This window comes from Sturnus vulgaris, unplaced genomic scaffold (assembly GCF_052056855.1).
Source record: "Sturnus vulgaris isolate bStuVul1 unplaced genomic scaffold, bStuVul1.hap1 Scaffold_224, whole genome shotgun sequence".
In the NCBI taxonomy this organism is placed as follows: Eukaryota; Metazoa; Chordata; class Aves; order Passeriformes; family Sturnidae; genus Sturnus; species Sturnus vulgaris.
This window is the reverse complement of record NW_028276317.1, coordinates 1-25,296: the sequence shown is the minus strand read 5'-3', so window position 1 is coordinate 25,296 and position 25,296 is coordinate 1. Positions and strand designations below refer to the sequence as shown.

Here is a 25,296-nt window from a genome sequence, read left to right as displayed (position 1 = left end):
GGGCGGCACCCCGGCTGACCTGCCAAAAATGGCGGCAGAAAGGGCGGGAAAAAATCAGGACCCCGGTGTGTAGGCATAAGATGCCTGATTACATCGCCGACGCCGATCCGCTCGCCGACAATTTTCCCGGACGTGTCAGAGCGTGCCGACAACGGCCGCGCGGTCCGCGGTGCTGCGGGCGTGAGGGCGCCGGCGGGCGCGGGCAGGCGTTTTATGTAAACGCCTATCCGCCGGGGTCCTAGAGAGGCCGCCATCTTGAGCGCTGCCGCACGGCTGGGTCCCGGCCCGCGGGCCCTTCCGCCATCCTGAGAGGGGCACGGTGCAGTACCCGCCTGTGTCCACACGGCGGCAGCACTGCCGCCCAACTCAGCCCGGCACTGCCGCCCTGTCAGGGACAGACAGAGAAGGGAGAGAGTTCCAAGCACCAGAGTCCCCACCCGTCATAAAATCCTCTCAATGAACGCCCCAAAATAACCCCGACCCAAACTAAAAATGCCCTGCCTCTGACCAAATGAAAAAAAAACCTTTTATATATATAAATCATCTATTTTTTAATATTTAATTTCTAGTCATAATCTAGACATATTTCATATATTCAATTTAATTGCTATTCTATTTATCATATATACAATATTATTTTATTATTCATTATATACATAGATTTATATTACTAATGTTATTTCTATTTTATCTATATCCATCTATATTTGGAGGTTCATAGTTTTTAATATTATTTCTTTAAAAGCTCTGCCTCTAACCAAATAGAAACAAAAAACTCGATTATTTTAAATTCTATTTGAATATATTTTTCTATTTAGTTTTCATATTTATATCTGTAGATTTATATGTCTATATTGTGTATTCTATATTTATATACTATTTAATGTAGTTTTTACTAGTATATTAATATACTAGATGCTATTTACATTCTATTATAACATACTATTTAATATAACATATTAAAATCGATAAATTATTTCTATTACATACTACATACATGTATTTTATATTTATATTTTTTTCTATATATTTATACTTACATATATATATGCATATATAGTTATAATAATTTTATGTCAGTATCTATTTTTGCATATTTGTATATTTTTGCCTATATTATTTTCAAAAAACCCTCCTCTAACCAAATAAAAACCAATAAAACATTCCTTTTAAAGTCTGAATATTTATATATTTCTATTTTCATAACATAATATAATGTAATGTAATATATTTATATATTGGTTTCTTATATTTGCTTCTATATTTTTATTCTTTATCTTTTCTATTTACAGTATCTATAAAAAAAACCCTACCTCTATCCAAACACAAGCCAATAAAACATTCCTTTTAGACTATATTTAGCTGTTTTTTAAGGTTCTGTTTTTCATGCATTCTACACCCACCCCTCCCTCTCAATGTTCTGGCACCCACCATGACCCCCCGCCATGCCCGACTCACCTGCTCCTCCAGCGCAGCCCGGCTCCCTCTCCCAGGGACCTTGGGGTGCCCCAAACCACGTCGGAGCCCCCCTCAGCCTTTTTTCCTCACCCCAAAGAAGGCACAGAACGACTCCTTTAATGAAGTTGTTTTAACAATTGTAAGGCTAGAGCTTTTGGTATCCACTGCTTGCCATCCCTTGTAAACCAATTATTTTCTTCTTTCTTCTGCAGCTTAATAAACCTCTTTTTTTCCCCATAGTTTTCCAAATGCATGTATTACCGCATATGCATATTTAGAATCAGTAAATATATTTAATGTCTTGTCCTGCTATAATTCACAGGCTCTCACAAGCGTGTGCAGCTCTGCTGTCTGAGCTGACCAGGTGGCTGGTAACCTCCCCCCTTCCTTTAATTGCTTTCCATTCACGATAGAGTATCCTGTAAATCATGAAGAATGGGGGGGGAAAATCAGTGAGAAATGGGGAAAAAAATCCATGAAAAATGGGGGAACAAATCAGTGAGCAACGGGGAAAAGTGGGGAAAAGTTAATTGAGAAATGGGGAAAAAATCAGTGAGAAATGGGGAAAAAAATCCCTGAAGAATGGGGGAAAAAATCAGTGAGAAATGGGGGAAAGTGGGGAAAAAATCCGTGAGAAATGGGGGAAAAATCAGTGAGAAATGGGTGGGGAAATTCCATGAAAAATGGCGAAAGAAATCAGTGAGAAATGGGGAAAAATGGGTAAAAAATCAGTGCGAAATGGTGGGGGGGGGGGGGGGGGGGGAATCAATGAGAAATCGGGGAAAAACATAAGTAAGAAACGGGGGGGGGAAAAATCCATGAAAAATGGGGAAAAATCAGTGGGAAATGGGGATAAATCTGGAAAAAATCCATGAAAAATGGGGGAAAATATCAGTGAGAAATGGGGGAAAATGGGGAAAAAGTCAGTGAGAAATGGGGAAAAATCAGTGAAAAACGGGGGGAAAATCAGTGTGAAAGGGGGGGAAAAATCGGGATCGGGGACGTGGACCGGGACTGGGATCGGGGACCGGGACGGGGAAATGGGACAGGGACCGGGATCGCGGACGGGGACCTGGGACAGGGACCGGAACCGGGATCGGGGACGGGGACTGGAGACAGGGACCGGGACCGGGATTGGGGACTGGGACCAGGACCGTGATAGGGTTCCGGGACGGGGAACTGGGACTGGGACCAGGATCGGGGACCGGAACCGGGGACTGGGAGCGGGACCAGGACTGGGGACGGGGACTGGGGACAGTGACCGGGACTGCAATCGGCACCGCCCCCCGAACCGCTCCCGGAACCGCTCCCCGGGCTACCCCGGCACGGCGACCGGGAACGCCCCCGGCACCGCCCCCGGCGCCGCCCCCGGTGCCGGCCCCCGGCACTGCCCCGGCACCGCCCCGGGTAGCGCCCCCGGCACCGCCCCCGGGGCGGGCCGCCGAACGCACGCGATGACGCGCGGGGGGCGGGACGGCGCGGGGCGGTGACGCGCTTCATGCCAGGAGCAGGGCCGGGTGCGACGAAGACGGGAGCGGGACGACCCGATACCGCGCGGGGCTGCGGGCCCGGCGGAGCCCGGCCCGCTGGGTAGGGGCCGCCAATGGCACCGGGGCTTCTGCTTCGGCTTCTGTCCATGTCGGCGGGGAGGCCCCAGCCAGCGGTGCCCCTCTCCCTCGGCGACACGGGCGTGGAACTCGGCATCGGGCGCTGCATCGCCGCGGACAGCAGGGGGCGCACGGGTACCGATACTGCCATGGGGCCCGGCGCTGCTCTCCTGCTCCGCCGCCAGGCGGCGCTGCGCTGCCGTCCTGCCGCGCCTCCGGGCACGCTCGGTTTCCTCGGGACCCCGGGCCCCGCCTGTCCCGCCGCTGCGGAGGCGGGGGATGCTTTATGGGACTGCCCGAGCTGGCAGTGCCGGGTCTGGGGCGTTGGGGCGCGCCTTGGGGGGCTGCGGGTGCGCTCGTTTCCTCTTCTGCATGGCTTCTGTGTGAGCATCTCTCGTTGCGACTGCTCTTGGAGAGTCAAACCCCTCCTCCTAAGTGGTCTCAGGAGCCTGGCAGGGTGAGTTTTGTTTCACAGGGGAAAGGGCCACTGGTCGTGTCCAGAGACCTGTGCACCCAGCCAGGTTTCTGCCTGATAAAATTCCAAATGGATGAGGATTTCTCCCAGCCCCAAGCTGCCCCCACCTGTAACCCTGGCTGCCTTTGGGGGTGCCCAAAGCCTCCTCTGTGCAGATCTCAGGAACCTGGGAGGGGTGAACAATGTTGCACAGGGAAAAACCCCACAGATTTTATCTCCGGGCCTGGGGCCAGGAGCAGGCATTTGCGTGCTATAATTCCAGAAGGAGCACGGTGTCTCCCAGACCCAAGCCGCATCCAGCTGTGACCCAGCTGCTCTTGGAGTGCCAAAAGCCTCCTCGTAGCTGATCTCAGGAACCCTGGAAGGGTGAGTTTGGTTTCACAGGGAAAAGGCCTCAGTTTGTGTCCAGAGATCAAATAAGGGACTCTGCTTTTCCTCTAGTTCTCCTTCCTGTTTTCACCTGGGCTACAAGGATGGGCATGGCCTGTATTTCTCATATCAAAGTGATGTTACTAAATTTGTCCAGAAGTTCTGATTGTTATTTTTATTAGTAGTAGTAATTTTCTGATAGAAAACACTCTCATTTTGCCTTTCCACGTTGTTTCCAGGTGCTGCCCAGGATGGACATCCGTGGTCTCAGACAGTGATTCCCGAGGAGCAAGGAAAGCCTTTTCCTCACCTGCACAGTTCAGGTGGATGGGACAGAATTGGTGTGGCCTGACAAGGCAGGAAAAGCTGTCTGTGTTCTGGAGTGCCTTGAAAGCTTTCTCCGTCAGGTTTGGAAGGGGTTTCTCTTTGGGATTTCTTGTGATGCAGCACCACGGGTATCCCTTTGTGCCAAGTCCAGTGCTAAAGGATTGAAGAACTGACAAGTGGGGTCTGGGATGAAAATGCCTCTAATAAAATTAAGCAAAGAATACAATAAGAGAAATGAGCATCCTTTTAATAGTTAGGAATAAAAATGCTGGAAAAGGGCACTCTGATTGGTGTCACTTGTCATGGATAAAACCCCAGAGTGAGGAATCAGAGCAGAAGTTGAGAGCTGGAATCCTTCTGCAGTCGACTTAATTTTCTTTTCCTCCTCTCTTTCAGGACAGGAAGAATCACGACTCTCCTGGCATCTTTGCCAAGAGCTGTGGTGTTTGATCAGCCAAAGCCCAGAGGCTTCAGCACCAGAGGTCTGAGCCTGGAGGGCTCCTGGTGCTGCCCCGTGCTGCGGGCTATGTCAGAGGATGCAGGGTTCCTCTTTGCCTCCCTGCTGGGATTAACTGCCATGGGAATGTGGGAATCTGGGTGAAACTCCAGCTCTCCTGTGTTCAGGGGAGCAAGGTCTGAGGGGACTCCTCTCTGGGGATGTGCGGTGAAGGACTGAATAGTGTGGAAGGAGAGTATTTATAAACTGTATCACTGTTTCTCCCAAAATTGGGGTGGAGCGGTGATGGGGGCGGTTGGGTTTGGTCTGGGCCTGTTATTCTTTGTGCAATTTTTAAATTCTCTTGTATGATTTACTGTCCGGTATCTTTCTAACAAAAGCTGACATAAATTTAGATTAAGGATTAGAACTTGGGTCCATTCATTGCAAACATTTGACAAGGCTGGAGGAACTGGGGTGGTGACTGCTCTCAGGAAAGGTTACTTATTAATACTGTGTCAGATTTCCCGCAGTGACTGTCAGGCCTGCATGGCTGTGAGTTCGTGCTCTTCTCACTGGGGAAATAAGTTCAGCAAAATTAGAAATGTTAGAAAAATCCAGCCAAAAATTCCACCTCTGTACCCCCTAAGTTTTCCCAGTTTTTCCAGCTAGGAGCTGCACAGAAGTCAGGCAGGGGAAGTGACAACAGGGAACAGCTGAAAAATTCAAAGGCACAAAGAGGAAAGGGGAAAGGTTTCAGAAAACAATTCTATGGTCTAAGAATAATTTCTGATTCCCTACTGAGAAGAACACGAACTCACAGCCATTCAGGCCTGACAGTCCCCTGCAGTGAGAGCTCAGCACACATCCACAGAGGCAAGTCCAGCATCTTAAATGAAAAAATAAAAATAAAAACCAGGAGAAAAAGGTGATTTCTTTTGCTTCAGAGTTATTTCAAGTTCTTAAAGCCCAAGCAACATTTGCTCTTGATTTTGGTTGGGTGAATCATGAGCAGTGGGCACGGGTCATGCCATTCATTGAGCAGAAAACCCGGGGTCATTTAGAGGGGACACAAGAACTGTTTGTGTAGCGACCTCGGGCTGCAGAGGGGCAGGAGAAAGGCCAAGGGAGCTCCCTGGGGCCACCAGGGCCTGTGGGGAACAGAATGGACGCTTGGATGACCAGTGGAGGTGAGGAGTGGATCTGAGTTCATCTACAGGGAAATAAGGAGGGGATACTCTGGAGTGAAAAGCTGAGGTGATGAGTTCACCCACCTGGGCACGAGTTGTGTTTGCACAAAGTGGGAACAGAGGTGAAGGTCAATCCAAAGTCGATCCTGCTTGACCTCTGAATTCCAGGATAAGTTTTACAAGCTGCCAAATGAGGGAGTAAAAAGACACAAAAATGAAACCGAGAGCATTCATGAGGTTCCTGGGAGTCATTACACTGTTGTCATAGAATTCTTAATGAGTTTTGAGCTTTTAATGACAACATTCAGTACTTTCTTTGGATTATTCACTGTGTAGGATTTGGGGTTTATCTGGATTTTAAAGGCGTCGTGGTGGCCCTGACACTGCTCAGGAGCTGGTAGGAAAAGCAGGGTCAGAGCTCCTGGCAGGCACAGGGTGTTTTTCCCAGAGTGGACTGTGGAGGAATTGTTTGGGCCTTGGATTGTCCCTCTGGGTGATGCCAGTTGCTGTGATTTGTGTAATTCCATACATTTAACTCCCAATACTTGCCAGCCCAGGAGCTTGAGCTGACAGGGCAGCACACAGATTGTTCTCTGTGCTGTGCCCCGATTTGGGGTTGGCTGTCAGCTTTGCTAGCTCCCGTGAATTATGCCCATAGCCCCGAATTCCCTGCTCAATTCCCACTGCCATAACCTCACAGCGCCTCATGGAGTGGGGATATACTGTGGCAGGAAGCTCAGCAGCATCGGCACAGGGACAGGTGTATATTCCAAAGAATTTGCTGTTTCAAACCCTCATCCCCAGCCCCGCCGATGTCCTGGGGGGCACTTGACAGAGTTACCTGGATTTCAGCTGATTTCACCCCCCCGAGCTCGGGCTCCAGGTGATCTTTTCAAGCAGGAGAAGGCAGGGGCCGGAGGCGCTCGTGGCCCGTGCCGAGGCAGTCCCTGGGGCCACGAGAGGACATCTCTCCCTGCAGAATTTCAGTTCTTTCCAGAGCCTCAGCAGTGACAGAGGACAAAGAGGAAGAGGAGGAGGAGGAAGAAGGGGGAGAGGGTTTGAGAGGAGGGGAAGCCCAAATGCGTGCTGTGTGCGGAGCTCCGACAGCACGCTGCAGCCCGCAGCTCAGTGTGAGCACGGGGCAGAGGAGGCGATTTCTGGGCATTCAATCACCCTGAGGCGGGCGCTGGCACCGCCCCTGCAGCACCGTCCCCAGCACAGCTCGGTACCCGCTCCGGGATCACCCGGCCCCGCCCCCGGTGCCGCCCGGGACCACTGGGGACTGCCCCTAAAGCACCGCCCCGGCCCCGCCCGGTCCCGTCCCCGGGACCTCCGTGCCCCGCCTCGCCAAGCCCCGGCTCCGCCCCGAGCCTGCCCGGGCTGCGCCGGGACCATCGCTGGCGGCCCCCGCCCCTCTCCCCCGGCCGAAGCGGGCTGAAGGAGATGTCCGCACGATTGGAAACGCCGCCGAAAATCGCACCCGTGGGATCGGTGTCGGCGTCGTGCGCAGGCATCCCACTAGAGCGAGCGGGCTCCTTGCTGTGCCCCCCTCCTTTTGCAGCCAGAGTTAGAAGGTCGGGGAGCGACACCCGAGCCGCCATCTTGGGAGAGGCAGGCGCGCAGTACCCGCGCTCTGCCCACAGGGTGGCGCTTGGGAGACAGGCAAGGGATGGAATCAAGGAGTGTCCCAATCCTTGAGGAAATCCCCCCTGAATGAACGCCCCAAAAAACCCCGACCAGAACGGAGAAACCTCCTGCCTCTGTACGAGTGCAAAGGGTGTGCAAGGAGTGTGCAAATAGTGTGCATTAGCAATCGATCGGCAGGCATTGGAAAGCGATCGCCGATCTAATCGATCGGCAGGCGCGATCAATCGATCGCCGAGCTAATCGATCGGCAGGCATTAGCAATCCATCGCCGATCTAATCGATCGGCAGGCGCGATCAATCGATCGCCGATCTAATCGATCGGCAGGCATTAGCAATCGATCGCCGATCTAATCGATCGGCAGGCGCGATCAATCGATCGCCGATATAATCGATCGGCAGGCATTAGCAATCCATCGCCGATCTAATCGATCGGCAGGCGCGATCAATCGATCGCCGATCTAATCGATCGGCAGCATTAGCAATCGATCGCCGATCTAATCGATCGGCAGGCGCCATCAATCGATCGCCGATCTAATCGATCGGCAGGCATTAGCAATCGATCGCCGATATAATCGATCGGTAGTCGTGATCAATCGATCGCCGATCTAATCCATAGGCACGCATTAGCTATCGATCGCCGATCTGATTTTTCCCGCCATTTTTCATGGATTTTTTCCCCCATTTCTTACTGATTTTTCCCCAATTTTTCATGCATTTTTTTCCCGCAATTTTCGTGGATTTTTTCCCATATTTTCCCCATTTCTCACTGATTTTTTTCCCCCATTTCTCAATGATTTGTTTCCCATATTATCAAAGATTTTTTTTCCCCATTTCACCATGATGTTTCCCCCATTTCTCACTGATTTTTTCCCCCATTTCTTACTGATTTTTTCCCCCCATTTTTCCATGGATATTTCCCGATTTTCCCCCCCATTGCTCACTGATTTTTGCCCCCATTTCTCTCTGAATTTCCCCCCATTTTCCATGCATTTTTCCCCCCATTAATCACTGATTTTTTTCCCCATTTATCACTGATATTTGCCCCCATTTCTCTCTGAATTTTTCCTTCCATTTTTCATGCATTTTTCCGCCCATTAATCACTGATTTTCTCCCCATTTATCACTGATTATTGCCCCCATTTTTCACTTATTTTTTCCCCACAGCATCGGCCACCACAGCACGAGCGACAACAGCTCGCTCTGTTCCCGCCATTGCCCATGGATTGTTTGCCTGTTTTCCATGGATTTTTTCCCCATTTCTCACTGATTTCCCCCCCCCGCCCCCCCATTTCTCACTGAATATTCCCCCATTTTTCATCGACTTTTCCCCCATTTACCACTGCTTTTTCCCCCATTTCTCGCTGATTTTGTCCCAAATTTTCCCCCATTTCTCATTGATTTTTTTCCCTGTTTCTCACTGATTTTTCCCCCATTTCTTAATGACTTTTCCCGCCATTCGTCACGGATTTTTTCCCCCATTTCTCACTGATTTTTTCCCCATTTCTCAATTATTTTTTCCCCCACTTTTCCCCGTTTCTCACTGATTTATTCCCCCATTTTTCATGGATTTTTTTTCCCCCATTTCTCACGGATTTTTTTCCCCATTTTTCAAAGATTCCCCCCCCCGTTTTTCACTGATTTTTCTCCATTTCTCACTGATTTTCCCACCATTTTTCATGTGGTTTTTTTCCATTTCTCACTGATGTTTTACCCCATTCTTATTACCATTCTCATAGCTCTATTTTATATTTATACATATTCTTATATTTGCATTATTTCTGTTATACACTAGATTTTTCATAGATATTTGCTACTTATATTTCATTATATTTTACATGTATACCAATCTATTTCTATTCTTTATATTTTATTTTTATATTAGCTATAAAAACCGTGCCTCTACCCAAATAAAAAGCATTTAAACATTCCTTTTAGACTATATTTAGGTATTTTTTATGGTTCTGTTTTTCATGCATTCTACACCCACCCCTCCCTCTCAATGTTCTGGCACCCACCATGACCCCCCCCCCCCCCCCCCCCCCCCCCCCCATGCCCGACTCACCTGCTCCTCCAGCGCAGCCCGGCTCCCTTTCCCAGGGACCTTGGGGTGCCCAAACCACGTCGGAGCCCCCAGTCTCCACACCCTCCCCCTCCGTAGGGAACGGGAATGGGATGGGGAGCACACAGGACAAGAAAGGAACACAAAAGACACACTGACAGAGAGAAGAAAAGGGCTGGAAGCTGGATATGAGGATGAAAGTGGAGCAGCAACAAACCTCAGGACTCTTGACTAGAGAGTGTGGCTGCTGAACGTCTCAAAAAAACCCCAGCTCCAACACAACATGCTGTGCTCACGGCTCGGCCTGGGACTCATCAGTGAACATCTCTCTCTTGCCAGGGCCATAAAGCCCCCGAGAAAACACGAGGTGAGGTTGATGTGCTCCGGCTTTGCTCCTGCTCAGCCCTAACCCCAGCCCCTGCTGCCAGTGAGCACCCTGATCTCTGAACCTCTTCTCAGCTTGTTTGTACGCTTCCAAATTCCTTCCTCTTTCTTCAAGCTTCATCTGTTTCCTGGCATTGGGAGAATGACAAGTGTTTAGCACAGCGCAATGAATACAACAGTCTCATTTTCAGAAGACACAACTGAACGAGAACCGACAGCAGCACTGCTTCGAGACAATCTGGGCACACGTTTCCCTTCCAGCAATCTGAGCGTTCTTTTGTGTCACGCCTGAAATCCTGAAAATGGTTTTTTTGAGAAAAATTATCCATAACTAGAAAACAATCAAACCAAATAAATAGAACCCCTAGGATATAATAACAGCCCATATACTACAACACTCCAATTCTAATATTAATAAAGAAAACAGAAATTAGCTACACAGCATTACCTCAAACAACACTACATACTGGCAAGAATCAAAGCCACCACAAAATAATTCAAAAACTACCCTATGCCTTATGCTACAGGCTAGAACGCCATCGGCAAACCTTATCAAGGTATCCTTTAAAAACAACGCCCCACCAAAAACAAAAACAACACAAAACGCCATTCAAGAACTCCCTTATCAACACCTGAATGAAAAAACATGGCATTAGATAAATAGACCATAGCCCTTATCATACACCATCTACAAACAAATAAAGCTATACCATACATCCTCGAAAACCACCTTCAAAGCACGACATTAGAAAAAAAAACTTTCCAGAATTAAAAGCTGTATCTAACAAAAGCCGTCTGATAAAATTAACAACCAAGCCCCCACCATCAGAGCTGCCCCTACTAAACTCCCCATCGTACATATGAAAAATCAGTTTAAAAACCTACTTCAATTCATTCTGCCTCAAATACAAAGCCATCCAGAAAGTTACCTTCACTCAAAAACAAAAGCGCACGTAGTAAATAACATTAAAAAATAAATCAGCACACTACACACCACAAGCATAAAATATTGAATTAAAACCAAAAATACCCTATTCATTAAAGAGCCCAGCCGCAAGCTATATTTAACTATAACTTCGTGCAAACGTACACATATCATTAAAATAGATTTCTTTCAGAATACAACTGATGATCTAAAATAGTAAAATGTCCGAGAACGATATTATAATAGGATATCCTCGATCATCCTCCCGCAAATTCTCTCCACTGTATTGTCCGACACACACTGGAAAAAAATCCAGTTTTTACTTTTTCAGCTAACTTCTCATTTATTAGCTGAGAGGAATGTTGAATTTGTCTTTACAAATGAGCTGTGGATCAGCCTGTAGATAAGGCTAGCACTGAGAGATAAAAGAAACAATGGGATGGATTCCACTGATTGATGAATGGAAAGAGATAGTTGCCTTTACAAACAAACTGCAGGGCTGCTGATAAATGAAATTGGATATCGAAAGATGAAAGAAGCAACGGGGGGGAAGCTATGAATTCTATAAGAATTAAAAATTAAAAGGGAGGGTTATACATTAGAGGGGAATTTCAGGTATCAGGCGTTCCGGGAAGTCTGTGCCTCTCAAGTACCTCAGCCAATGGGAAAAGAGAGAGGGAAATGCGGCCGGGAAAATAGGATAAAAAGGAGGCTGCGTCCTCCAAAAATTTGAGAGATCCCAGGGGAATGTCCCATGGCCTCTCCCTTTATTCGAATAAAGCAAAAAGGACTCCTCTGTTTCCTTTTTGGACATAAACCGCTGGTGTTTGTGGATTAATTTTCCTGACATTTAGCAACATATTGTTAAAAAAAAAAAAAAAAAAAAAGTGATCCAGAAGAGGGCAACATTGACAGCCATTCCAAGACAGGATGAACAAATGCTTTCACATTGACAGAGGATGCCTGCGATGTTCTGAGAACAGAAGATAGAATAAAATAAAGGAAGGTGATGTTACAAGACAGAAAAGGGTAAAATAAAAGGAGTACCTGAGACTGGGGGGCGGGGGGGAAGAAAATGGGGAAATATTAATTGCTACACACTAGGTACAAATGCTTTTTACAAGTAATTTATGAGAAGCAAGCTAAAAGCGTCTTACTGCTGCTAGTGATATCATGCTCCAAGCTCTGCTAATAATTCCTATTTCTAGCAATAGTTAAATTGAACTCACTACATTCCAACTATTTTTCTGCTTGTTTAGATGGCAGATCCGTTTGGAACACACCTTCGTATAGCAAATTCTATGCCCAGGTAGGGACCTCTCAGTTCTTCCATAAAACATTTTCTTCTGCATTATGGCAAGCCTTTGTTTTAGCTTGACAGCTTTCTTGAAACTTCAATTTACGCATGTATCCAAAGACATTTGCAATTCCAGAAATTGGTAGGCACATCATATGGAAAGTAAATAACATTCTCGAGAGGGAGTTGCTTTGTTACTGAGGGGATGAAAAGCAAGGCTAGAGCTAGTAGAACTACCCAAGAAATTGGACTTAACGCAGCTTTTACAAGGCTCAAAGTAGCCATACCGAGATGTTTGAGCTAAAAGCCCCAGTTACCAGACTTACAGGCCTAATAGTTATCACCACACCACATTCCCTGGTTGCAGTATTTTTAACAGCAGTGCAGAACGCTACTGAAAATTATTTTTAGGTTGAATTGTTCTCTCCCCTCACTGCCTGTGTAGCTGTTAGAGGCTTCCAGGAGGCTGGGGAAGCAGACTGCTGGTTTCACTTCCAGACAGGTCACTTCCATGGTCTGCTGGAGGGCACTTTGAAGCCCGTGGCCTTTTCTTGCTCTATTGTATCTGACAACTTTCCTCCCCCACGTCTGTTTTTTTAGCGGCAGCATTTTTGGAGGGCCAGTCAAAGACCTCAGGCTCCGAGAGAATTCGTCTGCTTTGCTCTGTTTATGTGTGCAACAGATGGGAGCAGCAACTAAGTCAAGTAGTAACTTCTGAGCTGCCCAGTTATCAGTAAACCAAAATATTCTTTTGTGACTCTCGCCAGACGAACATATCATCCTATCCGAGTCACACACTGCCCCTCTGGCATTTTCCAGTCAGACAAAGAATTCCTGGCCCCTTCCTTGCATGAACCTCAGCTCTCCACCTTGTTCCAGAAAGAGTTCTAGATCCAAGGCCCAGTGAGCCAGCTACCCTTTGCTGCCTGAGCAGTATGGAAACAGCCAAGCCCCAGCCCTGCAGCCCTGCCTAACTCGCCTTTGCCTCCCAAACCTGAACCTTTTCCTTGGCTGTGGCATCCTCACTCATGCAATCCTGAAGACAAAAATCTGATTTGGCAGGTGAGGCCGTTTCTAACGCAAAAGCTTCACCAAGGTTTCTCTTCCAACTTCAGCCTTAAACAGTCCTGTCCTCCTCAGACAGCCCCCACCTCCAGCCTTTAGCTGTAAATACTTACTGTTTTATAGCTAATGCTTGCCACCCCTCAAAATTAAGTCTTTTGATATGCATTTACATCCCTCCCTAACCATGTCCTCAGCACCCTTCCCAAACTCAGCCTCATCTCCAGGCCTAGAACCTCTCCCTAGGTGAGGGACTGTCCTCGGGTAGGAGTGCTGACAGACCTGTGCATGAGCCCAGCTGCAGAGCCCGTGCTAATCCCAGCCCAGCTCTAGCCTTTAAACCCACTGGGGCTTTGGTACTGGAGGCCCAGTTACAGTAACCCCTGTGGCCGTTCCGCTTCCAGGCCATCTGGGAGTTGTGATCCCCACCCTACACCACTTTGGTGAGAAATGCATTCCTTTCTTACAATAAAGTTTTCATTTTATGTCTAAATTCAAGCATTCCGAGAAAACGTGTAGCAATTATATCAAGACAGACATGACAGGCACCAACATTAGTCTTTCATTACACACTTTTCATGCCTTCTCTCCACAGATTTCTTTGAGGCAACTCTGACTCCTTTTTCTCACAGGCAGCTCCACACAGCACCGACTCCTCCTCTCCTCTGTACGACTGGCTAAACCCCAGCCTGTCCCTTCCCCAGCCACCTGAGCCTGTCTGTCCCACACACAGCATCCTCTCACCTTGTCCATCCCTTGCACGGCCACGTGTCCCTTCCTCCTCGCAGCACAGCCAGCAGGCTCCAGCCCACACTGCAGCAGGCTCTGCACCTCCAGCTGGAGCTGTGCTTAGTGAAACTGGCAGCCAGCTGACCCACGCTTTTATAACAACCAGCCTCACTGGGCAGGCAAGGCTGTTTCCACTCCTTGCTAATCAGTACAGCTGTAACTCGTTGGCAACTAGTGCCTTCTGCACTATCCTTACAAACTATTCTCCTACAGAAATGGACGGAATTCCGCGGGGATTTTAGCGGGGATTTTCCGGGGATTCCGGGGGGATTTTGTCGGGAATTCCGGGGGGATTTTCTGGGGGATTCCGGGGGGATATTCCCGGGGATTCCGGGAGGATTTTATCGGGGATTCTGGGCATATTTTCTCGCGGATTCCGGGGGGATTTTCTCAGGGATTCCGGGGAGATTTTATCGGGGATTCCGGGGGGATTTTTCCCGGGAAATGCGGGGGGGCTTTTTCCCCGCGATTCCAGGGGGATTTTCCAGGGGATTCCGGGCATATTTTCTCGGGGATTCCTGGGGGATTTTCCAGGGGATTCCATGGGGATTATCCAGGGGATTCCAGGGGGATTTTATCGGGGATACCTGGGGGATTTTCCAGGGGATTCCTGGGGGATTTTCCCGGGGATTCCGGGGGGATTTTCACTGGGATTCCGGGTCGATTTTCTCAGGGAATTCCGGGGGATTTTCTCGGGAATTCCGGGAGGATTTTCCCGGGGATTCCGAGGGGATATTCCCGGGGAATTCCGGGGGGATTTTCTCCGGGATTCCGGGGGGATTTTCCAGGGGTTTCAGCGAGGAATTTCCCGGGGAATTCCCGGTGGATTTTCCAGGGGATTCCGGGTGGATTTTCCCGAGTATTCCGGGGGGAATTTTTCGGGGAGTCCGGAGGGATTTTCCCGGGGTATCCGGGGTGATTTTACGAGGAATTCCGGGGGGATTTTCCCGAGTGTTCCGGGGGGATTTCCTCGGGGATTACGGGATGATTTTCTCGGGCAATTCCGGGGGATGTTCTCGGGTATTCCGGGGCCATTATCTCGGTGATTCCGGGGAGATTTTCTCGGGGATTCCGAGATTATTTTCCCGGGGATTCCGGGGGGATATTCGCGGGGATTCCGGGGGATTTTCTCGGAGATTCCGGGGGGATTTTCATGGGGATTCCGGGGTATTTTCTCCTGGATTCCTGGGGGATTTTGCCGAGTATTTCGGGAGAATTTTCTCGGGGATTCCGGGGTGATTTTCCCGGGAAATTCCGGGGGATTTTCTCGGGGATTCCCGGGGGATTTTCCCGAGTATTCCGGGGGATTTTTTCGGGGAGTCCGGAGGGATTTTCCCGGGTATTCCGGGGGGATTTTACGAGGAATTCCGGGGGATTTTCTCGGGGATTCCGGGGTGATTTTCCCGGGAAATTCCGGGGGATTTTCTCGGGGATTCCGGGGGGATTTTCCCGAGTATTCCGGGGGGATTTTTTCGGGGAGTCCGGAGGGATTTTCTCGGGGATTCCAGGGGGATTTTACGAGGAATTCCGGGGGATTTTCCCGGGGATTCCGGGGGGATATTCCCGGGGAATTGCGGGGGATTATCCCGGGGATTCCGGGGGGGTTTTCTCGGCGATACCGGGGGGATATTCTCGCGGATTCCGCGATGATTTTCCCGGGGAATTCCAGGGCATTATTCCGGCGATTCCGGGGGGATTTTCTCGGCGATTGCGGGGGGATTTTCTCGGCGATACAGGGGGGATTTTCTCGGGGATTCCGGGGGGATTTTCCCGGGGAATTCTAGGGGATTTTCTCGGGGAATTCCGGGGGATTTTCCCGGGAATTCCGGGGGGATTTTCCAGGGGATTTCGTGGGGATTATGCCGCGGAGTCTGGGGCTATTTTCGCGGGGATTCCGGGAGGTTTTTCTCGGGGATTCCGGGGGGATTTTCCCGCGGAATTCCGGGGGGATTTTCTCGGGGAGTCCGGGGAGATTTGCCCGGGGATTCCGGGGGGATTTTCCGGGGGATTTTCTCGGGGATTCCGGCTGGATTTTCCAGGGGATTCCGGGCATATTTTCTCGGGGAATTCCGGGGGGATTTTCTCGGCGATTCCAGCGGGATTTTATCGGGGATTCCGGGGGGATTATCCAGGGGATTCCGGGGGGATTATCCAGGGGATTCCGGGGGGATTTTCCGGGGATTCCGTGGAGATTTTCCGGGGATTCGGGGCGGATTTTCTCGGGAATTCCGGGGAGATTTTCCCCGGGATTGCGGGGGGATTTCCCGCGGGATTCCGGTGGGCATTTTCCGGGGATTTCGGGGGGATTTTCTCGGGGATTCCGGGGGGATTTTCCCGAGTATTCCGGGGGGATTTTCACGTGGATTCCGGGGGGATTTTCTCGAGGATTTCGGGAGGATTTTCCCGGAGATACCGGGTGGATTTTCTCGGGGATTCCGGGAGGATTTTCCCGAGTATTCCGGGGGGATATTCTCGGGGATTCCGGGGGGATTTTCCCGAGTATTCCGGGGGGATTTTCTCGGGGATTCCCGGGGATTTTCTCTCGGATTTTTTCCCCAATTTTTCAAGCATTTTTTCCCGCAATTTTCGTGGATTTTTCCCAAATTTTCCCCATTTCTCACTGATTTTTTTCCCCATTTCTCAATGATTTTTGCCCCATTTCACCATGATGTTTTCCCCATTTCTCACTGATTTTTCCGTTGATTCTTCATGGATTTTTCCACCATTTTTCGTGGATTTTTTCCCCATTTTTCCCCATTTCTCACTGATTTTTTCCCCCCATTTATCACTCCTTTTTCCCCATTTTTCCCCATTTCTCACTGATTTTTTCCGCCATTTTTCATGGATGTTTCCCCCAATTTTCATGGATATTTCCTGATTTTCCCCCCCATTTCTCACTGATATTTGCCCCCATTTCTCTCTGAATTATTCCCCCCATTTTTTCATGCATTTTCCCGCCCATTAATCACTGATTTTTTCCCCATTTCTCACCGACTTTTCCCCCCATTTCTCACTGATTTTTATCCCCCACTTCTGACTGATTTTTCCCAATTTTTCGTTGATCTTTTTCCCCATTCCTCACCGATTTTTCCCCCATTTCTCTCTGATTTTTCCATCATTTTTCATGGTTTTTCCCCCCCATTTCTCACTGATTTTATTAATGTTTGTATTTCTATTTCTATTTATGTTTATATTTATATTTATTATTATTGTTTTGCATGTTTATGTTTATGTTTATATCTATGCAGGTTAACGTTTGTGCATGTTTATGTCTATGTTTATATTTATGCATATTTATTTTTATGCCGGCGAACGCGGGCAGGCGTTTTATGTAAACGCCTATCCGCCGGGGTCCTAGAGAGGCCGCCATCTTGAGCGTGTCGGGACTCTCAAAATGGCGGCTCGGGCGGCACCCCGGCTTGACCTGCCAAAAATGGCGGCAGAAAGGGCGGGAAAAAATCAGGACCCCGGTGTGTAGGCATAAGATGCCTGATTACATCGTCGACACCGATCCGCTCGCCGACAATTTTCCGGATGTGTCAGAGCGTGCCGACAACGGCCGCGCGGTCCGCGGTGCCGCGGGCGTGAGGGCGCCGGCGGGCGCGGGCAGGCGTTTTATGTAAACGCCTATCCGCCGGGGGTCCTAGACCGGCCGCCATCTTGAGTGTGTCCGCACTCTCAAAATGGCGGCTCGGGCGGCACCCCGGCTGACCTGCCAAAAATGGCGGCAGAAAGGGCGGGAAAAAATCAGGACCCCGGTGTGTAGGCATAAGATGCCTGATTACATCGCCGACGCCGATCCGCTCGCCGACAATTTTCCCGGATGTGTCAGAGCGTGCCGACAACGGCCGCGCGGGTCCCCGGTGCCGCGGGGCGTTGAGGGCGCCGGCGGGCGCGGACAGGCGTTTTATGTAAACGCCTATCCGCCGGGGTCCTAGAGAGGCCGCCATCTTGAGTGTGTCCGCACTCTCAAAATGGCGGCTCGGGCGGCACCCCGGCTGACCTGCCAAAAATGGCGGCAGAAAGGGCGGGAAAAAATCAGGACCCCGGTGTGTAGGCATAAGATGCCTGATTACATCGCCGACGCCGATCCGCTCGCCGACAATTTTCCCGGACGTGTCAGAGCGTGCCGACAACGGCCGCGCGGTCCGCGGTGCCGCGGGCGTGAGGGCGCCGGCGGGCGCGGGGCAGGCGTTTTATGTAAACGCCTATCCGCCGGGGTCCTAGAGAGGCCGCCATCTTGAGCGCTGCCGCACGGCTGGGTCCCGGCCCGCGGGCCCTTCCGCCATCCTGAGAGGGGCACGGTGCAGTACCCGCCTGTGTCCACACGGCGGCAGCACTGCCGCCCAACTCAGCCCGGCACTGCCGCCCTGTCAGGGACAGACAGAGAAGGGAGAGAGTTCCAAGCACCAGAGTCCCCACCCGTCATAAAATCCTCTCAATGAACGCCCCAAAATAACCCCGACCCAAACTAAAAATGCCCTGCCTCTGACCAAATGAAAAAAAAACCTTTTATATATATAAATCATCTATTTTTTAATATTTAATTTCTAGTCATAATCTAGACATATTTCATATATTCAATTTAATTGCTATTCTATTTATCATATATACAATATTATTTTATTATTCATTATATACATAGATTTATATTACTAATGTTATTTCTATTTTATCTATATCCATCTATATTTGGAGGTTCATAGTTTTTAATATTATTTCTTTAAAAGCTCTGCCTCTAACCAAATAGAAACAAAAAACTCGATTATTTTAAATTCTATTTGAATATATTTTTCTATTTAGTTTTCATATTTATATCTGTAGATTTATATGTCTATATTGTGTATTCTATATTTATATACTATTTAATGTAGTTTTTACTAGTATATTAATATACTAGATGCTATTTACATTCTATTATAACATACTATTTAATATAACATATTAAAATCGATAAATTATTTCTATTACATACTACATACATGTATTTTATATTTATATTTTTTTCTATATATTTATACTTACATATATATATGCATATATAGTTATAATAATTTTATGTCAGTATCTATTTTTGCATATTTGTATATTTTTGCCTATATTATTTTCAAAAAACCCTCCTCTAACCAAATAAAAACAATAAAACATTCCTTTTAAAGTCTGAATATTTATATATTTCTATTTTCATAACATAATATAATGTAATGTAATATATTTATATATTGGTTTCTTATATTTGCTTCTATATTTTTATTCTTTATCTTTTCTATTTACAGTATCTATAAAAAAACCCTACCTCTATCCAAACACAAGCCAATAAAACATTCCTTTTAGACTATATTTAGCTGTTTTTTAAGGTTCTGTTTTTCATGCATTCTACACCACCCCTCCTCTCAATGTTCTGGCACCCACCATGACCCCCCCCCCCCATGCCCGACTCACCTGCTCCTCCAGCGCAGCCCGGCTCCCTCTCCCAGGGACCTTGGGGGTGCCCCAAACCACGTCGGAGCCCCCCTCAGCCTTTTTTCCTCACCCCAAAGAAGGCACAGAACGACTCCTTTAATGAAGTTGTTTTAACAATTGTAAGGCTAGAGCTTTTGGTATCCACTGCTTGCCATCCCTTGTAAACCAATTATTTTCTTCTTTCTTCTGCAGCTTAATAAACCTCTTTTTTTCCCCATAGTTTTCCAAATGCATGTATTACCGCATATGCATATTTAGAATCAGTAAATATATTTAATGTCTTGTCCTGCTATAATTCACAGGCTCTCACAAGCGTGTGCAGCTCTGCTGTCTGAGCTGACCAGGTGGCTGGTAACCTCCCCCCTTCCTTTAATTGCTTTCCATTCACGATAGAGTATCCTGTAAATCATGAAGAATGGGGGGGAAAAATCAGTGAGAAATGGGGAAAAAAATCCATGAAAAATGGGGGAACAAATCAGTGAGCAACGGGGAAAAGTGGGGAAAAGTTAATTGAGAAATGGGGAAAAAATCAGTGAGAAATGGGGAAAAAAATCCCTGAAGAATGGGGGAAAAAATCAGTGAGAAATGGGGGAAAGTGGGGAAAAAATCCGTGAGAAATGGGGGAAAAATCAGTGAGAAATGGGTGGGGAAATTCCATGAAAAATGGCGAAAGAAATCAGTGAGAAATGGGGAAAAATGGGTAAAAAATCAGTGCGAAATGGGGGGGGGGGGGGGGGGGGAATCAATGAGAAATCGGGGAAAAACATAAGTAAGAAACGGGGGGGGGGGGAAAATCCATGAAAAATGGGGAAAAATCAGTGGGAAATGGGGATAAATCTGGAAAAAATCCATGAAAAATGGGGGAAAATATCAGTGAGAAATGGGGGAAAATGGGGAAAAAGTCAGTGAGAAATGGGGAAAAATCAGTGAAAAACGGGGGGGAAAACTCCATGAAGAATGGGAAAAAAAAATCAGTGAGAAATGGGGAAAAAAATCCCTGAAAAATGGGGGGAAATATCAGTGAGAAATGGGAAAAAAATGGGGAAAAAAATCATTGATAAATCGGGGGAAAAATCAGTGTGAAAGGGGGGAAAAATCGGGATCGGGGACGTGGACCGGGACTGGGATCGGGGACCGGGACGGGGAAATGGGACAGGGACCGGGATCGCGGACGGGGACCTGGGACAGGGACCGGAACCGGGATCGGGGACGGGGACTGGAGACAGGGACCGGGACCGGGATTGGGGACTGGGACCAGGACCGTGATCGGGTTCCGGGACGGGGAACTGGGACTGGGACCAGGATCGGGGACCGGAACCGGGCACTGGGAGCGGGACCAGGACTGGGGACGGGGACTGGGGACAGTGACCGGGACTGCAATCGGCACCGCCCCCCGAACCGCTCCCGGAACCGCTCCCCGGGCTACCCCGGCACGGCGACCGGGAACGCCCCCGGCACCGCCCCCGGCGCCGCCCCCGGTGCCGCCCCCGGCACTGCCCCGGCACCGCCCCGGGGTAGCGCCCCCGGCACCGCCCCCGGGGCGGGCCGCCGAACGCACGCGATGACGCGCGGGGGGGCGGGACGGCGCGGGGCGGTGACGCGCTTCATGCCAGGAGCAGGGCCCGGGTGCGACGAAGACGGGAGCGGGACGACCCGATACCGCGCGGGGCCGCGGGCCCGTGCGGAGCCCGGCCCGCTGGGTAGGGGCCGCCAATGGCACCGGGGCTTCTGCTTCGGCTTCTGTCCGTGTCGGCGGGGAGGCCCCAGCCAGCGGTGCCCCTCTCCCTCGGCGGCACGGGCGTGGAACTCGGCATCGGGCGCTGCATCGCCGCGGACAGCAGGGGGGCGCACGGGTACCGATACTGCCATGGGGCCCGGCGCTGCTCTCCTGCTCCGCCGCCAGGCGGCGCTGCGCTGCCGTCCTGCCGCGCCTCGGGCACGCTCGGTTTCCTCGGGACCCCGGGCCCCGCCTGTCCCGCCGCTGCGGAGGCGGGGGATGCTTTATGGGACTGCCCGAGCTGGCGGTGCCGGGTCTGGGGCGTTGGGGCGCGCCTTGGGGGGCTGCGGGTGCGCTCGTTTCCTCTTCTGCATGGCCTTCTGTGTGAGCATCTCTCGTTGCGACTGCTCTTGGAGAGTCAAACCCCTCCTCCTAAGTGGTCTCAGGAGCCTGGCAGGGTGAGTTTTGTTTCACAGGGGAAAGGGCCACTGGTCGTGTCCAGAGACCTGTGCACCCAGCCAGGTTTCTGCCTGATAAAATTCCAAATGGATGAGGATTTCTCCCAGCCCCAAGCTGCCCCCACCTGTAACCCTGGCTGCCTTTGGGGTGCCCAAAGCCTCCTCTGTGCAGATCTCAGGAACCTGGGAGGGGTGAACAATGTTGCACAGGGAAAAACCCCACAGATTTTATCTCCGGGCCTGGGGCCAGGAGCAGGCATTTGCGTGCTATAATTCCAGAAGGAGCACGGTGTCTCCCAGACCCAAGCCGCATCCAGCTGTGACCCAGCTGCTCTTGGAGTGCCAAAAGCCTCCTCGTAGCTGATCTCAGGAACCCTGGAAGGGTGAGTTTGGTTTCACAGGGAAAAGGCCTCCGTTTGTGTCCAGAGATCAAATAAGGGACTCTGCTTTTCCTCTAGTTCTCCTTCCTGTTTTCACCTGGGCTACAAGGATGGGCATGGCCTGTATTTCTCATATCAAAGTGATGTTACTAAATTTGTCCAGGAGTTCTGATTGTTATTTTTATTAGTAGTAGTAATTTTCTGATAGAAAACACTCTCATTTTGCCTTTCCCACGTTGTTTCCAGGTGCTGCCCAGGATGGACATCCGTGGTCTCAGACAGTGATTCCCGAGGAGCAAGGAAAGCCTTTTCCTCACCTGCACAGTTCAGGTGGATGGGACAGAATTGGTGTGGCCTGACAAGGCAGGAAAAGCTGTCTGTGTTCTGGAGTGCCTTGAAAGCTTTCTCCGTCAGGTTTGGAAGGGGTTTCTCTTTGGGATTTCTTGTGATGCAGCACCACGGGTATCCCTTTGTGCCAAGTCCAGTGCTAAAGGATTGAAGAACTGACAAGTGGGGTCTGGGATGAAAATGCCTCTAATAAAATTAAGCAAAGAATACAATAAGAGAAATGAGCATCCTTTTAATAGTTAGGAATAAAAATGCTGGAAAAGGGCACTCTGAATTGGTGTCACTTGTCATGGATAAAACCCCAGAGTGAGGAATCAGAGCAGAAGTTGAGAGCTGGAATCCTTCTGCAGTCGACTTAATTTTCTTTTCCTCCTCTCTTTCAGGACAGGAAGAATCACGACTCTCCTGGCATCTTTGCCAAGAGCTGTGGTGTTTGATCAGCCAAAGCCCAGAGGCTTCAGCACCAGAGGTCTGAGCCTGGAGGGCTCCTGGTGCTGCCCGTGCTGTGGGCTATGTCAGAGGATGCAGGGTTCCTCTTTGCCTCCCTGCTGGGATTAACTGCCATGGGAATGTGGGATCTGGGTGAAACTCCAGCTCTCCTGGTGTTCAGGGGAGCAAGGTCTGAGGGACTCCTCTCTGGGGATGTGCGGTGAAGGACTGAATAGTGTGGAAGGAGAGTATTTATAAACTGTATCACTGTTTCTCCCAAAATTGGGGTGGAGCGGTGATGGGGGCGGTTGGGTTTGGTCTGGGCCTGTTATTCTTTGTGCAATTTTTAAATTCTCTTGTATGATTTACTGTCCGGTATCTTTCTAACAAAAGCTGACATAAATTTAGATTAAGGATTAGAACTTGGGTCCATTCATTGCAAACATTTGACAAGGCTGGAGGACTGGGGTGGTGACTGCTCTCAGGAAAGGTTACTTATTAATACTGTGTCAGATTTCCCGCAGTGACTGTCAGGCCTGCATGGCTGTGAGTTCGTGCTCTTCTCACTGGGAAATAAGTTCAGCAAAATTAGAAATGTTAGAAAAATCCAGCCAAAAATTCCACCTCTGTACCCCCTAAGTTTTCCCAGTTTTTCCCAGCTAGGAGCTGCACAGAAGTCAGGCAGGGGAAGTGACAACAGGGAACAGCTGAAAAATTCAAAGGCACAAAGAGGAAAGGGGAAAGGTTTCAGAAAACAATTCTATGGTCTAAGAATAATTTCTGATTCCCTACTGAGAAGAACACGAACTCACAGCCATTCAGGCCTGACAGTCCCCTGCAGTGAGAGCTCAGCACACATCCACAGAGGCAAGTCCAGCATCTTAAATGAAAAAATAAAATAAAAACCAGGAGAAAAAGGTGATTTCTTTTGCTTCAGAGTTATTTCAAGTTCTTAAAGCCCAAGCAACATTTGCTCTTGATTTTGGTTGGGTGAATCATGAGCAGTGGGCACGGGTCATGCCATTCATTGAGCAGAAAACCCGGGGTCATTTAGAGGGACACAAGAACTGTTTGTGTAGCGACCTCGGGCTGCAGAGGGGCAGGAGAAAGGCCAAGGGAGCTCCCTGGGGCCACCAGGGCCTGTGGGGAACAGAATGGACGCTTGGATGACCAGTGGAGGTGAGGAGTGGATCTGAGTTCATCTACAGGGAAATAAGGAGGGGATACTCTGGAGTGAAAAGCTGAGGTGATGAGTTCACCCACCTGGGCACGAGTTGTGTTTGCACAAAGTGGGAACAGAGGTGAAGGTCAATCCAAAGTCGATCCTGCTTGACCTCTGAATTCCAGGATAAGTTTTACAAGCTGCCAAATGAGGGAGTAAAAAGACACAAAAATGAAACCGAGAGCATTCATGAGGTTCCTGGGAGTCCATTACACTGTTGTCATAGAATTCTTAATGAGTTTTGAGCTTTTAATGACAACAATTCAGTACTTTCTTTGGATTATTCACTGTGTAGGATTTGGGGTTTATCTGGATTTTAAAGGCGTCGTGGTGGCCCTGACACTGCTCAGGAGCTGGTAGGAAAAGCAGGGTCAGAGCTCCTGGCAGGCACAGGGTGTTTTTCCCAGAGTGGACTGTGGAGGAATTGTTTGGGCCTTGGATTGTCCCTCTGGGTGATGCCAGTTGCTGTGATTTGTGTAATTCCATACATTTAACTCCCAATACTTCCCAGCCCAGGAGCTTGAGCTGACAGGGCAGCACACAGATTGTTCTCTGTGCTGTGCCCCGATTTGGGGTTGGCTGTCAGCTTTGCTAGCTCCCGTGAATTATGCCCATAGCCCCGAATTCCCTGCTCAATTCCCACTGCCATAACCTCACAGCGCCTCATGGAGTGGGGATATACTGTGGCAGGAAGCTCAGCAGCATCGGCACAGGGACAGGTGTATATTCCAAAGAATTTGCTGTTTCAAACCCTCATCCCCCAGCCCGCCGATGTCCCTGGGGGGCACTTGACAGAGTTACCTGGATTTCAGCTGATTTCACCCCCCCGAGCTCGGGCTCAGGTGATCTTTTCAAGCAGGAGAAGGCAGGGGCCGGAGGCGCTCGTGGCCCGTGCCGAGGCAGTCCCTGGGGCCACGAGAGGACATCTCTCCCTGCAGAATTTCAGTTCTTTCCAGAGCCTCAGCAGTGACAGAGGACAAAGAGGAAGAGGAGGAGGAGGAAGAAGGGGGAGAGGGTTTGAGAGGAGGGGAAGCCCAAATCCGTGCTGTGTGCGGAGCTCCGACAGCACGCTGCAGCCCGCAGCTCAGTGTGAGCACGGGGCAGAGGAGGCGATTTCTGGGCATTCAATCACCCTGAGGCGGGCGCGGCACCGCCCCTGCAGCACCGTCCCCAGCACAGCTCGGTACCGCTCCGGGATCACCCGGCCCCGCCCCCGGTCGCCGCCCGGGACCACTGGGGACCGCCCCTAAAGAC

The 25,296-nt window shown here is 49.6% G+C and overlaps 2 long non-coding RNA genes across 2 annotated transcripts; both read left to right on the top strand.

The window, feature by feature from the left end:
- The first annotated feature begins 2,943 nt into the window (after window positions 1-2,943).
- Window positions 2,944-5,604, top strand: LOC148217808 (uncharacterized). Its single transcript, XR_015800722.1, has 2 exons — window positions 2,944-4,316; window positions 4,633-5,604. It is a non-coding gene; the product is annotated as an uncharacterized LOC148217808 (long non-coding RNA).
- A 16,643-nt stretch (window positions 5,605-22,247) lies between these two features.
- LOC148217807 (uncharacterized) lies at window positions 22,248-23,742 on the top strand. Its single transcript, XR_015800721.1, has 2 exons — window positions 22,248-22,457; window positions 22,775-23,742. It is a non-coding gene; the product is annotated as an uncharacterized LOC148217807 (long non-coding RNA).
- Window positions 23,743-25,296: the final 1,554 nt, after the last annotated feature.